Raw genomic sequence first — 14,805 nt, 5'->3', positions numbered from 1 at the left:
ACAATTTAAAACTTTTTCCCTTAAAGTTTTTTTTACCGATTAGGGCGCCTAGGCCCGCCTAGACCTGATAATCTCCGTCTTTGACCGATTTTGACCATGTCCGATAATAGGGTCCGATTAGCTATAAACATCGGCAGTGGAGGACCGCCAAGCGCCTAGGCGCCGATTAATCGGCCGCCTAGGCCGATATTTGCAACACTGCTCAAAACCCAATAGTGGTATCAGAGCCTAAGTTGTTTTTCTATTATATAGGTGCAAAAGTAAACTGCCAAAAGATCAGAAAATCGAAAATTTTGTTGTCTGAAAGGCTGACTCTACGAGTCCATGTATGGAATTGAGGAGTCCATGTATGGACTCCACGAGTTGCATGAACTCGACGAGTTCCATAGTGGACTTGACGAGTTCAGGGCTCTGGTGCCGGGATTTTCGATTTTTCTGGCCAAATTTTGATTTGGATTATTACCAAAACTCGTTTTTCCTTGCCTAAATTCGTTTTTATTTTTATTATTATATTAAGATTGGTATGGATATCCTTATCAAAATTGGTGGATTTGGTTAAATATGGATAATACAGTATTATTTTGATTCAAATATTTAACCTAGTAAATTTGAAAAAGTTTCACATAAGACCCTTTAGGTTTCATAATTTAAATTTAAACTTAAAAGTTTTAGTTTTTGAAATTTAAATACTTAAAAGTTCTCAAAATTCCAAAATTTGGATAAAAATCGTAATTGGCTAAAACCTTCAATTTAAAGTTCTTTATTTCTTATCAATTATAATAGTATCTTTTTTAGTAGTAAAGTATTAATGAACCAATGAAAAACATGGGAAGACGTGCATACAAATTTCCTAAAGAAGTTTAATTAAAAACAACCAAAATCAAGCAACCAAGAAGAGTCAAGATTAAATGTCACAAAAAAAAGACTAACTAAAACAGGGGAAATTTTCAGAAAATTCATAATAATTTACCCTAATTTACGAAAATAATTCAAACTAAAATTTGTTTAAGAAAAACCATGAATTACTGGTAAAAGTGACGATTTGATCCACTTTTCCCGGTTTATCGGTTTCATTACTTACCCGGTTCCATTAAAGTCCTATTATTTTACCATAATTTATCAATAATTTCCAAACTAAATTTAGTGATGATTGGACCATTTTTTCTCGGTAACATACATTTTACCGGTTTCATTGTTGACTTGGACGCCTAGTCATTAAATGAGCTGATGAGATTGATATGTTGGGTTATATAATGTTATCTTTACCATAAAACTTGATATCCTTATGTGTTGTATATTTTTTTGGAATATAAAATGCATCCGACGAAGACTACAATAATTACATAAACTAGCAACAACTTTGTTATTTTTTAAGTTTAGAAGCAATTTCAAACTGTCTATCTAATCATATGTAGCGTGGTATATCCATCTCATCACATTAGCTTATTTCCCACCCATTTTTCCCGAAAACACACGTTTTGTTGGTTTCATTGCTGACCTGGATACATAGTCATAAATGAGCCGATGAGATGGATATCAAATTTTACTATAAACGTAGCATTATATAACATATTGTATCCATCTTATCAGCTGATTTAATGACTAGGTGTCTAGTTCAACAATGAACGAGTATAATGTATGTTACATGGAGAAAATGACTAATTAAGTATCACTAAATTTTTAGTTAAGGACTTATTCGTAAATTAGGGTAAAATAATGAGATTTTAATTGAACCGAGTAAGTAATGAAACCGGTAAACCGGGAAAAGTGGTCAAATCGTCATTTTTACAAACAATTCATGTTTTTTCGTAAACAAATGTTAGTTTGAGACTTTTTGTAAATTATGGTAAAATATTAGGACTTTTCAGGAGATTTCCCTTAAAACATCTAGTTGAAAATCAAGAACCAATCAACTTAGTAGAAACATGGAATATTTTTTCCTAAGTAACTACAAACATTCATATAATACTGTTCTTATGGATTCAAACATGAAAACCTTACAACACATCTCAATGTTTAATATATCCTAGGGTTTTTTGTGTCTTTTTGACAACCTGTATAAATTGTAGTGATTTATAAGGAAGTCATGCCGATGAAATTCAATTGTGATCAGGGCCGGCTCAACCAGTTTGGGGGCTCTAAGCGAACCAAAAATTTGGGGCCATTTGACATTTATTATAGTTAATGTTATAAACCCTCGTCCTTTATTTGGTCTTGGGACCGACAATAATAAACTAAAAAACTTATAAATGGCGGAGTTAATTTTTTTTATTATGTATATGTTATTTGTGAATAGATTTAAGATATAAAGTTAATTTTTCTAGCACTTTTAGATGCAAATTCTTTAATGAAGTTTTCATAATCAATTTCTTTTACTAAATGTGTAACGTCCCATTTTCACAATCAAAAATTTTCATTTTTATTATGGTAAAACTTCACAATTATAAAATCCATGTTGAGGAATCCATTTGTTCTAATTTACAGTTGTTAAAAATAAAAGTAATATAATAAACGTGGAATCTTTATTGCTGCTGATGATTGTGTACAGTCACACATTCGCCTTCATATGATAACCGATGCTACCTGAAAAACAATAGCAACTGTGTAAGCATGAAGCTTAGTGAGTTCCCCCAAAATACCACACACAACATAACATATACAAAAATCCATACTTAGTCCACAGTCATCGGACTGGATTACCCTAGGTATGTTGGCATGCTGCCTCAACCCAACCGCTCTTCCTAAGTCTTTGTGCCTATAGCTTACAGCCGGCCTGGACTAGGCATCTTGGCCTACATCACACATCTAGACCGCCTCAACCTAACTCACCATCATATGTCGACATATAAACAATCAAGGATCAAGTAGGCACATAATACAGAAAAATACCATCAGCTCACTACCGTCTACTAGACCTCTCACAGTATACTGCTCCGCTACCAGCTAATCTTCATGGAATACATAGCCATAAGTACCCAGAGGTAAGTGATGGGTTTCGATCAATACATCAATCATATGGTGTACATGCAAACCCTAATAGCTTTGGATCTAGTTTGTCTAATGAACATGCAATTGATTATCCAAAGCCATAAACCCTAGATCTAGCATACAATTAATCATATTAACATAAAATAGGGTTTAGATCTAACCTTTTATTGTTATATAGCAATAACAATCAATCCTTGGCTTCAGAAAGCTTAGTGCCTCAAGTGTTGCACCTCTAATGGAGTCACAAACACCACTAAGCAACAAGAAGGAAGAGGGAAGAGAGGGGAGGCACCAAAAACGGTTGGAAACCCTAATCCAAGTGTTAGCCACGTTTTTGGTGCCTAAGGGCTCTTTATATACTTAGGCAATAAGGGTTATCTAACAAGGAAACCCTAATTTGACTGCTGAAGCCCTAAGCAGCCCATGGACTCCTTCTTTAGAAGCCTTGGACGATTTCTAGTGGGTTTCCCCATAGAATTCATCCACTCCACTTCTATGGAGTCCATAAGCCCATCTATGTAATTATCTTATAATTACACAATAAGTCCCTTAAGTTTAATTAATCTCTTTTAGCCAAAAAATTAATTCTTAATTAATTCTTGACCAATATTAATTAAACAATATGATTTCTCCTTTAATATATTATTCTTATAATATATTAATAGATCATAATTAAACCTTTCTCTCCTTAATTCATTCTACATATTGTTATGGTGAAGGAAACCCAAAAGGACCATGCTCATAATCGGTTCAAGTACATACCAAAATAGTTATGGACTTAGACACTAATCCAACAGTAAGATAGCCACCTGAACAGATGATCGTACTCTAGAGCCACAACCAAACAAGGAACAGACAAGAAAGCCTAGATCAAGAGTTCTCAGACTATCCTACATGACTATATATAGCCCCTAGGGCACTCCACTAGATGATAACTAGCCTACTGGTACTCTAAACATTATACCACTACTGTTGCATCCTAACACACAAGGATATGTATATAAATCTAGCAGAGCACTACATCACAACAACATCCTACGCATAAGGATACACACCCAATACTCTAAGTGATGCATAACCATAGGTACCCACAGGTGAGATAGACACTCGGACATATGATCCTACCCTAGAGCCACAACCAAACAAGGAACAAGCAAGAAAGCCTAGATCAAGTGTCCTCAGTCTATCCTACGTGACTACATACAGTCCCTAGGGCATCATTCTACCAAATGATAACATAAACTAGTGGGCCGACATTGGTGCCTTCAACCCATGGGTACAATAAGGAAAACTCACCTGAATCGAAGAACCCAGAAACACTATGACGCGCTCCCCTTTCTGCACTGCTTGCTCCCGTGAATCCAATAACACCAAAACCAAATAGAATCTTAATCAACAATCCAAAACCTTTAAGTTGGTCAAAAAATTAACGGTTAAAGAAAGTCAAAGTCCACATTAGGCTGCGTACGCCCTGTGTACTCCATCTCTATGGATAACGTATCAGACTCAAACCTTGTACACGCAACGTACCTCTTTGGTACGCCCTGCGTACTCAATCCGAATTTACACTCTTGATTAAGCACTTATTCCCTAAAGACCTTTCATCCAAAACTGATATATATTCCCAAATAACATCCTAAATCATAAAGTTTCCAACTTTATGACTTTGTATGGCTAGAAGGTGCCCAAAACCAAAACTCTAACTTATTACACAATCCAAGCTTCATTTCTCTTGCATGGGTGAAAGGAAAGAATCAATATTACATTTTTATGGATTCATGAACACAAGGATGTCTAAAAATGCTACTCATGGGGTCTGGAGGGTCTGGAATAGCTCATACTCAACTAGACCAAGAATATGAGGCAAAAGGACATAAAACTAAAGATTAACAGGATCTAATAAATCATTTACCAAGTTCAGAACTTTATACCTCCTAGAGAATGCTTGAGAGGTGAAAATCCCAAATCTACAAAGCTTGGAGCTTTCCGAGCAACAATACAAACTTCTTCCTCCTTCAAAAGCACCTAAAACACACTTTTAGCTCACAAGGCATAAATAAGGGGTTAGGGTTTCAAGGGAGTCGTTCGGAGAGATGGAGGCAAAGAACATAAGAGGTTTATGGAGGTTAGATTGTTTAAATAGGGATCAAAACCATGAATTTAGGGTTTGCACTCTGGTCGAGTACGACCTGCGTACCTATTAATTGTACTCCACGTAATTCATTAAAGGCCCATTACACCTTGTGTTACTTTTGGTTACACTCTGCGTAATCCAAAAATCCCTAATTTCCACTTCAATTTCAAACAATCATAACTTCTTCGTTTCAACTCTGTTTTTGGCGTTCTATATATGAACGGAAAGTTATCGAAGAGACCCACAATATTATTTAGTTACTTTGGACTAAAAACATCTCAAACTAAAATCCTTAATTCATGCAATAAACTCGGTCTATAACTTTTCCCCTTTCTACCCTTCGGTCCAACACACAATCCAAGGATTAGATCTCACAACTAACATTATCACCTCCCAAAATGTCCAAACTTTACTTCCTTAAGGCCCAATCCTTTACATGATCGACCTTCGGTCCATGATCCTGAATCAAGAAATGACTAGAAACCGGGTGTTACAAAATTTTTTTCAATTGACAAAATAGCTAATCTATTTAATCTTTCTTGTGATATAGTAGAACTTAAATAATTTTTTTTTAACAATTTTAATCTAGAAAAATTTCTTTCTGTTGAGGCAACGGTTACATGAATATTTAACATAATCCTATAGGCAACATATTCATTTGGAAAATAACTAAACTTTTTAATGTAATTAAGTATATTAGTAATTATATCACATCCTAAATGTACAATATGTCTTAAAAGTTTTAGTTCATGAAACAAATCTAAACCATCAATATCTAAGCTATCATCATGCTTTAAAGATTTTTCAAGATTTAAACAATGTTCTTTTAAAGTATTTTTATTAAATGATTTTAAACTAAATAGAAAACAAAAAATATTTTTGAACTCATTAAATTTCTCAAATATACTTTTAAGTGAAGTAATACCTTTATCTAATATATATATATATATATATATATATATATATATATATATATATATATATATATATATATATATATATATAAAGTAATCAGTTTTAAATAAATGAAGAGGAGTTTTAATAGTTTCATTAGCAACATTTTCATCATAACGTTTATTTATTTGAATGATGCGTTTTTCATGAAATTCAGCTTTTACTTTCATTTATAAAGTCAATTCTTTTGCATAATCTAAAGCCTTTTCAAATATGTTTTCTCTATATTGTTCAAAGAAATAAAAAAGTCCATTTAGTTAATATATAACATCATTGATACACATATCATTTGATTGCAATCTTTTACTAACATTGTTAATAGCAAACAAAACATCATACTAAATAATAGTTCCTAATAAAAATTCATAGTTTCTAGTTCATTTGTAGCTAAACATTTAGCTTCACTTTTAATTTTGGATCTCCACAATTTTTGGATAATTTTAAAAGTGCATTTCTTAATTGTGGTGCTTGAAATCTAATTACTTTTACACTTTCTACCCTATTTTCCCAATGACTTTGCGATAATGATTTAAGTGTTAGGTTTGGTATATTATCTTGTAATATTTTCCACCTTTTAGTTGATGAAGCAAATATCGAATATATACGTTGTATAACTCCAAAAAAATTCACTAGCTTTATCATACGAATTAGCCATATCACAAATTAATAAATTTAAACTATGACAACCACATGGAGTGTAGAGTGATCTAGGTTTAATATCTAATAATCATTTATGTACGCCTTGATGTGTTCTTTTCATATTTGATCCAATGTCATAAACTTGACCCCTAACATCATTTATATCTAGTCCTATAGTTTTAATTTCATCCAGTATAACATTATATAAGCTTTTACCGGTTGTATTATCTATAATTAAACATTCTAGAAAGTATAGGAGTTGCTGAAAGATCTAAGCATCATAAGATAATAGACATTTGTTCCTTATGACTTGTATCACGAGTGCAATCAAGTATTATTGAAAAGTATTTTAGCTTCTTTTACTTTTTTAATAATTTTACTTTGCACTTCTTCTCCTAATAAACTAATAAGTTCATTTTGAATATTGTGTCCGAGATAAAGATTATGAATTTCCTTGTCCTTAATTCGCCTAATATGTTCTTGCATAATTAGACCAAATTTCGCAATTATTTCAATTATAGTAAAAAAATTACTATTATTTTCTTCATAAATCTTTTCATTTGTTCTACGAAATGATAAATTATTTTTTCCTAATTTTTTTATTACAACGATGATTTTTATTAGCACACTTTCCATTGTTATTTATTTATTTATTTATTTGTTCTTGTGTTTGGTTGTCAATTGTTTTATTATTTGCAAATATAGTTTGTAAGTCAATGCATGACCCCATACTAAGAATGTGTCTATTACTTGCTTCATTTCTTTTTAGTATACTAGAAATATTATTCCAATCATTGTTACCTTTATGTGTCAATGAACATGTATGTGTGTGTGTCTATATATATATATATATATATATATATATATATATATATATATATATATATATATATATATATATATATATATATATATATATTCACATTAAATAATTTGCAATAAAAACAAAAAAAACTCTATCTACATCTATTGAATAAACCGACCATGTTCGTTCGTATTTTTCTCCATTTGGTATTTTTTGCATATAAAGAGATATACTAAAGCTTCTTAAATGTTGATCCCTTGGAAATTTAAAATCATAAATCTTAATAGGAAATTTTTCTTCGATTAAATCTCTTAAATTAGTATTAATAATATTTCATCTACCTGGATCATATATGTTTAAATGCATGCTATCCTTTTTAATATTAGTTTGTTCGTTATCATTTTCAATATTAGTTTGTTCGTTATCATTTTCACTATTATTTTGGTTGTTATCATTTTCACTATTAGTTTATCCGTTATTAATTTCAATATTAGTTTGTTCATTATCATTTTCGATATTAGTTTGTTCATGATCATTGTTATCAACATTAGCTTGTTCTTGATCATTATCAACATTAGTTTGTTCTTGTTCATTATCAACATTTTGTTTGTAGTTTAAATACGTCCCTTTTTTTTAACCTATAGAAGCTTCTTGTTCGGTTTTCTGTTTCCTTTTTGAAGCACATGATTCATATTTTCTATTTGACATGATTATTAATTATTTGATCAATAATAACAATGAGTCAATTAACAATCACCAAGACAACTAGTATAAGTGTTGAAGATACAGATTAGGATTATGCCGCCCCTGAGATAATGGAAAACTCAAATCTGGAAAATTGAAAACTCAAATTTTGTTCCAACTTGATTCACGTCTGTAGTAATCAATCAACAATGAACAATGGAATCTAGAATCAAAAATATAATTGAAAAGATTAACCCTAATTGGATATTAACCCTAACTAGATAATCTGTTAATGAAAAAATCAAAAGTGAAAAGTGAAAACATGAACACATTACCGTTTCAATGTCCAGTGAAAGCCTTGAATGATCAATGATTTTTGAACAATGGAGAAATCAAGAATGAAGAAGGAAGAAGAAGAACCGAAGAAAAAAAGGTATTTTAGCGGTTTAACCTTTTAGTGTAGAAGAATCTAGATTGGAGAAGCCTAGAATTGAGAATCAGAGTTCGAGAATGGAGAAGAACATTAGTGTAACCGTACGAGAATTGAGAAGAAGAACATAAGAGTAATCGTCGATTGTAATTGAAAGAATTGATACTTTTTTGATTTTTGGGGAATCATGCGTGTGAACTGTGAACGTGTGAAGTTGGATTATTGGAATTAAGTGGGTCCCCTTTAAAATTGGGGGCCATAAGCCCTACCATTACTCATTTGTACATATGGTTGGCCCTGATACTGATTGTGGTTTTAAAACGTGGTGGAGAAGGCGGTGTGGGCACGTAATCTGCATAGACAATGATAGATAGATATGGGTTAAGGTTTGGTGAAGATTTTATGGTGTTCTCGTCATGGGTACATAAGGTCATACTGAGTACCTACCACTAACCATGTGGCGGGTGTCACCCTATCACCACACACAACCACTAAAATAGATATTTTTTATTACTTAAAATGTATAGAGAGATAGAGAGAGAAAGAAGATAGTGGGTTGTGGTGGTTAGTGCTCCCCACCATAAATGACCACAAAACTTTGCAAGCACTAACTACCACAAACATCTGGGGTGGTGTTCACATTCGCGGTTTGTGGGTTTGTGACCAACTAGACCACAAGGAGGTTCGATACAAATATACCATATGGTCTAATATAACAAAACAAAGATATTGTAGAGAAACACAAACATATAATAATTTATTAATTTTAATAATGTTTACAGTTTGAAATTCTTATTCAACAAATAAAAAACTATTTTTGAAAATTGGTTAAACCAAATAAATCATTTAGGTTGTGTTTGGCGCGCCACAACTAGTTGAAAAGCTAGTTTATTGTAACGCCCGTAGATCCAGTCTAGTCAATTTAGAGATAATAGGGGTCGAAAATGACTTTTTTAGAAAAGATTATTTAGAATAAATAATCTTAACCAAGTTGTAGAATATGTCTCAAGGGTTCTGTACATATAAAGAACGCCGAAATATGAGTTATAACGAAGAAGTTATGACCCGTCGAAGTTTCGCGACAGAACCGACACGACACCGGGAAGACGTAAATAGTGAATTTACGATAGAGTGACTTTTAGCCTTAGTGATCTAAATGAAAGTCGTAGAATATGTGAACCTGAGAGCGTCCATAAAAAGAACACCCAAATCTGACTTCGTATGAGGAAGTTATGATTTTTCTAAGATTTAGCTTAGCAGTGCACGACCCGAAACTCGAATTCTAGTTCGAGCGTTTTTTGGCCTACGCGATCTAAATGAGAGTTGAAGATCTCATTAACAGGAACTCAAAGGTAAAAAGACATACAAAAACGGAGTCCGTATGAAGGAGTTACGAATTCTTCGCAGTCATTTAACAGTCTAATCTCCTTGTACTGTTAAATTTAAGATCGGTCGAGAATTAGCCAACAGAGTCTAAATGAAAGTTGTAGATCTTGTTTTTACCTACGCGTGGACACAAAAAATGTCGAAAATGGACTTCGTATACGAAAGTTATGTATTTTTGAAAATCAGCTGATTTCCACCCTGTATGCGATGCCACGTGTCAGCACCAGGCTGTGGCTGGCTGTAGCCAGCTTGGCTCACGACGTGAATATAAAAAATTCACGATGTGAGTGACCCTCCAGCCACCTATAAATAAGAGGTGAAGCCCTCTTCATTCCTCACACCTCCCATAACTTCCCTCTCTCTCTAGAACTTCTCTCTAGCCCCGAAACCCCCCGAAAAGCCTAGGGAACCTCCCTAGCACGAGGCGGAAACCCCGGAGCGCCCGACGGCTCCAAGAAGAAGAGCCTTTTGGCTTGGGAATGCTGCTCCAGTGGCGCCCGGTTTTGAGAGAAACCCGATGTAAGTGAGCTACGCCTATCCTATCCTTAGTATAGCTTATGTTTTGATATACTAACATTATTAGGGCCTTAAAATAATTATTTGGGCTATTATTATGAGTTATATAAGAGTGTTGCTTAACGCTTATATAATAGTAATAATAGTTAGACTATTAATTAGTCTCGGTGAATATTAGACTAAACTCTACTGGTAATCATACTAGGTTTTGTCCAATGGAAATTGTTTTGAGATGACGAAGTGATGTCCGAGTACCGAGTCATCACCTTTTCAGGTGAGTGCATAGTTACTTTCATCTTACACATAGATACAAAGTATTTTAAATAAACTACATGCTATGTGTGCATATTATCTAAATACTTGTTGTCTATGCTGGATGAATGTTTTATATATGTTTTAAATGATTTAAACTGTATATGTATTTTATATATACAAATATGTTGGGCATGACATGGGTATATGAATGATGAAAGATAAAAGATGATGTGAGTAAACATTGGCAGCTATAGACTTAGTGCCTATTGGACAAACACTGGTAGCTATGGACTTAGTATATGTTAGGAATTGGTAGCTATGGACTTAGTACCTACTAGATAAACACTGGTAGCTATGGACTTAGTACCTGTTAGGAATTGGTAGCTATGGACTTAGTACTTATTAGATAAACATTGGTAGCTATGGATTTAGTAACCAATGAATAGACTATAACAACTATGGAATTAGTGCTTTACGAACGAGCATTGGCAGCTATGGATTTAGTGCCAGTCCTATAACCCTGGAAGCAAGGGACTTTGGAATAAACGAATGCATGATAGATGACTCTTAGGATAGATCCTTAAGAGTAAAGAAGATAATGGGGATGGGTAATTGGGTTGATTGTTTGATTGTTTAAACATAATAATTATATTAAAGTGGGTTGAAAACCCTATGTACTCACCAGGTTTCCCAACCTGACCCACTCAGCTTATTTATATCACAAGTGTTGATATGAAGTCACATTACACTGAGAGATTAAGGAGATATAAATCACTAGTGATAATGAATGTAAGTTTTGTTTATGCTTATGTTTCTGTATTGACGATGACATCGCAAATGTTTTAAAATGAATAAAAATACTTTTCTTTGGAAATGCTTTGATAACGTATTTATCATGTTTTTCTAGGAACAAATTTCGCAACATTTTTATTAAAAAAGGTACTCTGATTTTTGTAAAGCATAAACAAAATCGATCTTTTCTGGCCGTGAAAATGGAAATGTCACACTTATTTTTCAAGCTTTTTTAAATTGTCGTATTTCGCAAGCCAAAAAGTAGCTTATAAACTAGCTTTTTAAAAAGATACTTAGACTAGCTTTTTAGAAGGTTTTTTTTTTTTAAATTTTCAAGTATACTCCTTAATTAATTATAAAAAACACATTCTTTTAAATGTCCTTTTATGTCATTTCATATTTTTCAACTAGCTTTTCAGCCAGGGGCGGACGCAGGATTTTACAGTAGGGGTTGTACGGGAGAGTGAGGGTTGCATGGGAAAGTTAGGGGTTGCACGGTAGAAGAAAATAATAAAAGTTTTGAAAATTTTCAAAAAAATTTCCACTGCGGCCGGAAAAGTTAGGGTTGCCGGTGCCACCGTGGACCACCCCTAGGTCCGCCCCTGTTTTCAGCTAGTTTTACCAAACATCATTTTTTATCGGCTATCATCTATCTTTTTATTTAACAGCTAATTTTTGAACTATCAACTACCAATTAGCTTTTCAGCTAATACGCCAAACATAGCCTTAGTAAAATATAACAAAATTTAGACTTTTAAAATATAATTAACATGCTTAAAAAAAAGAAATCAAATAAAAAATAAAATTAAAATGACAGTGGTAAAATATTATAACACAATATAAAATTATCCGGTTGGTAAGAATAAATGGTTCAAAAATATTAAAAAATATATATATTTATACTTAAATGATATTAACTTCGATAGAAACTTGTTAAAATAATAAGAAATTATTAGATAACTTCCCATTCAACATTTTTTTTTTGATGGTCATCAATCATCATTTTACATACAAACACCACATTTATCGTCCCTGGACATAAAGTGACTTATAACTTACACGATGTTCACTTTAAAACAACCTTAAACTTTATGTAGAACACAAACAATATTTGATTATATTTATAATATCAAATTGCCTTAAGATAAATAATAGAAAAAGATTATTTTTGGAATTTTTTTTACAAATCATAATATTTTTACATTATCTAAAGACAAATTATGTATTTCTTATCTTACCTATCAAATATTTTTTACCATATATATATATATATATATATATATATATATATATATATATATATATATATATATATATATATATATATATATATATATATATATATATATATGAGAGTTCAATTGAGAAAAAAAAAATGAACGGAGAATCATTATCAGCCAATCATTTATTTTTGCCATAAAAACCTCCAACGTACCGGCGGAAATGAGAAATGAATGCACATGTGTTTTCCAACAAAATATGTTTCCTTAAACTATGCTAATCATTACCTTAATATATAAAAAAACATAGTTTTTTTTTATTTATTTTTTATTTTTGAAGGAATTAATTTTATCGAAAAATAATTGTAAATATATCAAAATTCATAATTTTTTATTCTCTATAAATAGACATCTATATTGATATAGTTTTAAAATAAAATAATTTTTTTTTTATAGTTTCAGCTTTCGTTATTAATAAGTGAATAAAAACGAATCAGTTTTTTACTAGAGTATATCGTTATTCACTTATGAGTAAAAAGTATGATTAATTTTTTTTACAGTTTAGTATCATTCATATGTGAATATAACATATAATAAACGTAGTATATTCATATTTAAATATTAGACGATGCATTCACTTATGAATATTACATAGTATATTCACTTATGAATGTTAGATGATATATTCACTTATGAATATTAGATGCTATTTTCATATGTGAATATTATATAATATTACATGATATATCAGAAGAGAATAGTACATAGTATATTCACTTGTGAATATATTCACTTATGAATAATAGTTGGTATATTCATATGTGAATATTGCACAATATATTCATATATGAATATTACAAGGTGTTTTTAGAAATATATATAATTTTTATATGTTATTCACATATGAATAACATACAGACTTGCATATTTGTTTTGTGTTTTAATAATCACATATTGATTCAGGTGAAAAAACATATTCATATGTGAATATAACATGGTAATTTAGTTTATGCATTTCATCAAACAGTTGGAGTGCATACAAGTTAACTTTTTTAAAAATGTGATAAATATGATACTTTGACTATTTAAATATTACAAAATAGTATATTGGTAGAGAAATATATGAAAATTTTCAAACAAAAAATCATTTGATCTTTTTCTAACCTTAATTTTGATGTTTTATTTGATGATCGATGTTGAATGAATGATACAAATTGAATTTTTTGTTGATTATCGATGATGTTGTTCTACTGATGCTAGGAGTATAATTAATCGTAGATGTTGAAGATATGTTCGTATTCAAGCAAAATTGAAGGTTAGATTGAAAGAGCAAAAAACGAATTTTTGTTGTCAACACGTGTTATTGACGAATATCGATGATTGATTAACACAGGATGATGTTGATCGATGATTTAATTGAAGAAATCTGGATGATTGTTGAAGGTTGGAAGAGAAATCTGGATGATAAACGATCGATTAGAATGAATTTCAACTATTATTTAATTCTCTACACTTACGTATTTGTGATTGAAGGCTATTATATCATATTTACAAGTTTGCCACCGTGTCCTTTATATTTAGAGGCTAATTAAATGAGTGGCTGAGAATGATTCCTCATTCTCAAACTTTTTTATTTTTTCAATTGAACCCACCTCTTTCTCTCTCTCTGTCTCTCTCTCTCTCTCTCTCTCTATATATATATATATATATATATATATATATATATATATATAAGTTCAGGTTCATTTGAGACTATTCTAATTTTGTGAGACTGTGAGACCAAATCTAAAAATAATTTTAAAATGCAAAATAAATGGAAAAATCCAAAAATTTTTTTTTTAAATATTATTTTCTGAACATGAATTAACTAAAAAAACTAAAAAAAAATCCCGTTCTTTTTTTTAAATACCTGAAATATTTTAGTAGAATATTATACTGACATATTCTAAAAAATAATTTTAAAATGCAAAATAAATGGAAAAATCTAAAAATTCTATTTTTA

Source organism: Lactuca serriola, chromosome 5 (genome assembly GCF_051521515.1).
Source record: "Lactuca serriola cultivar US96UC23 chromosome 5, Lser_US96UC23_V15, whole genome shotgun sequence".
Taxonomy (NCBI): domain Eukaryota; kingdom Viridiplantae; phylum Streptophyta; class Magnoliopsida; order Asterales; family Asteraceae; genus Lactuca; species Lactuca serriola.
This window is presented reverse-complemented; position numbering follows the sequence as displayed.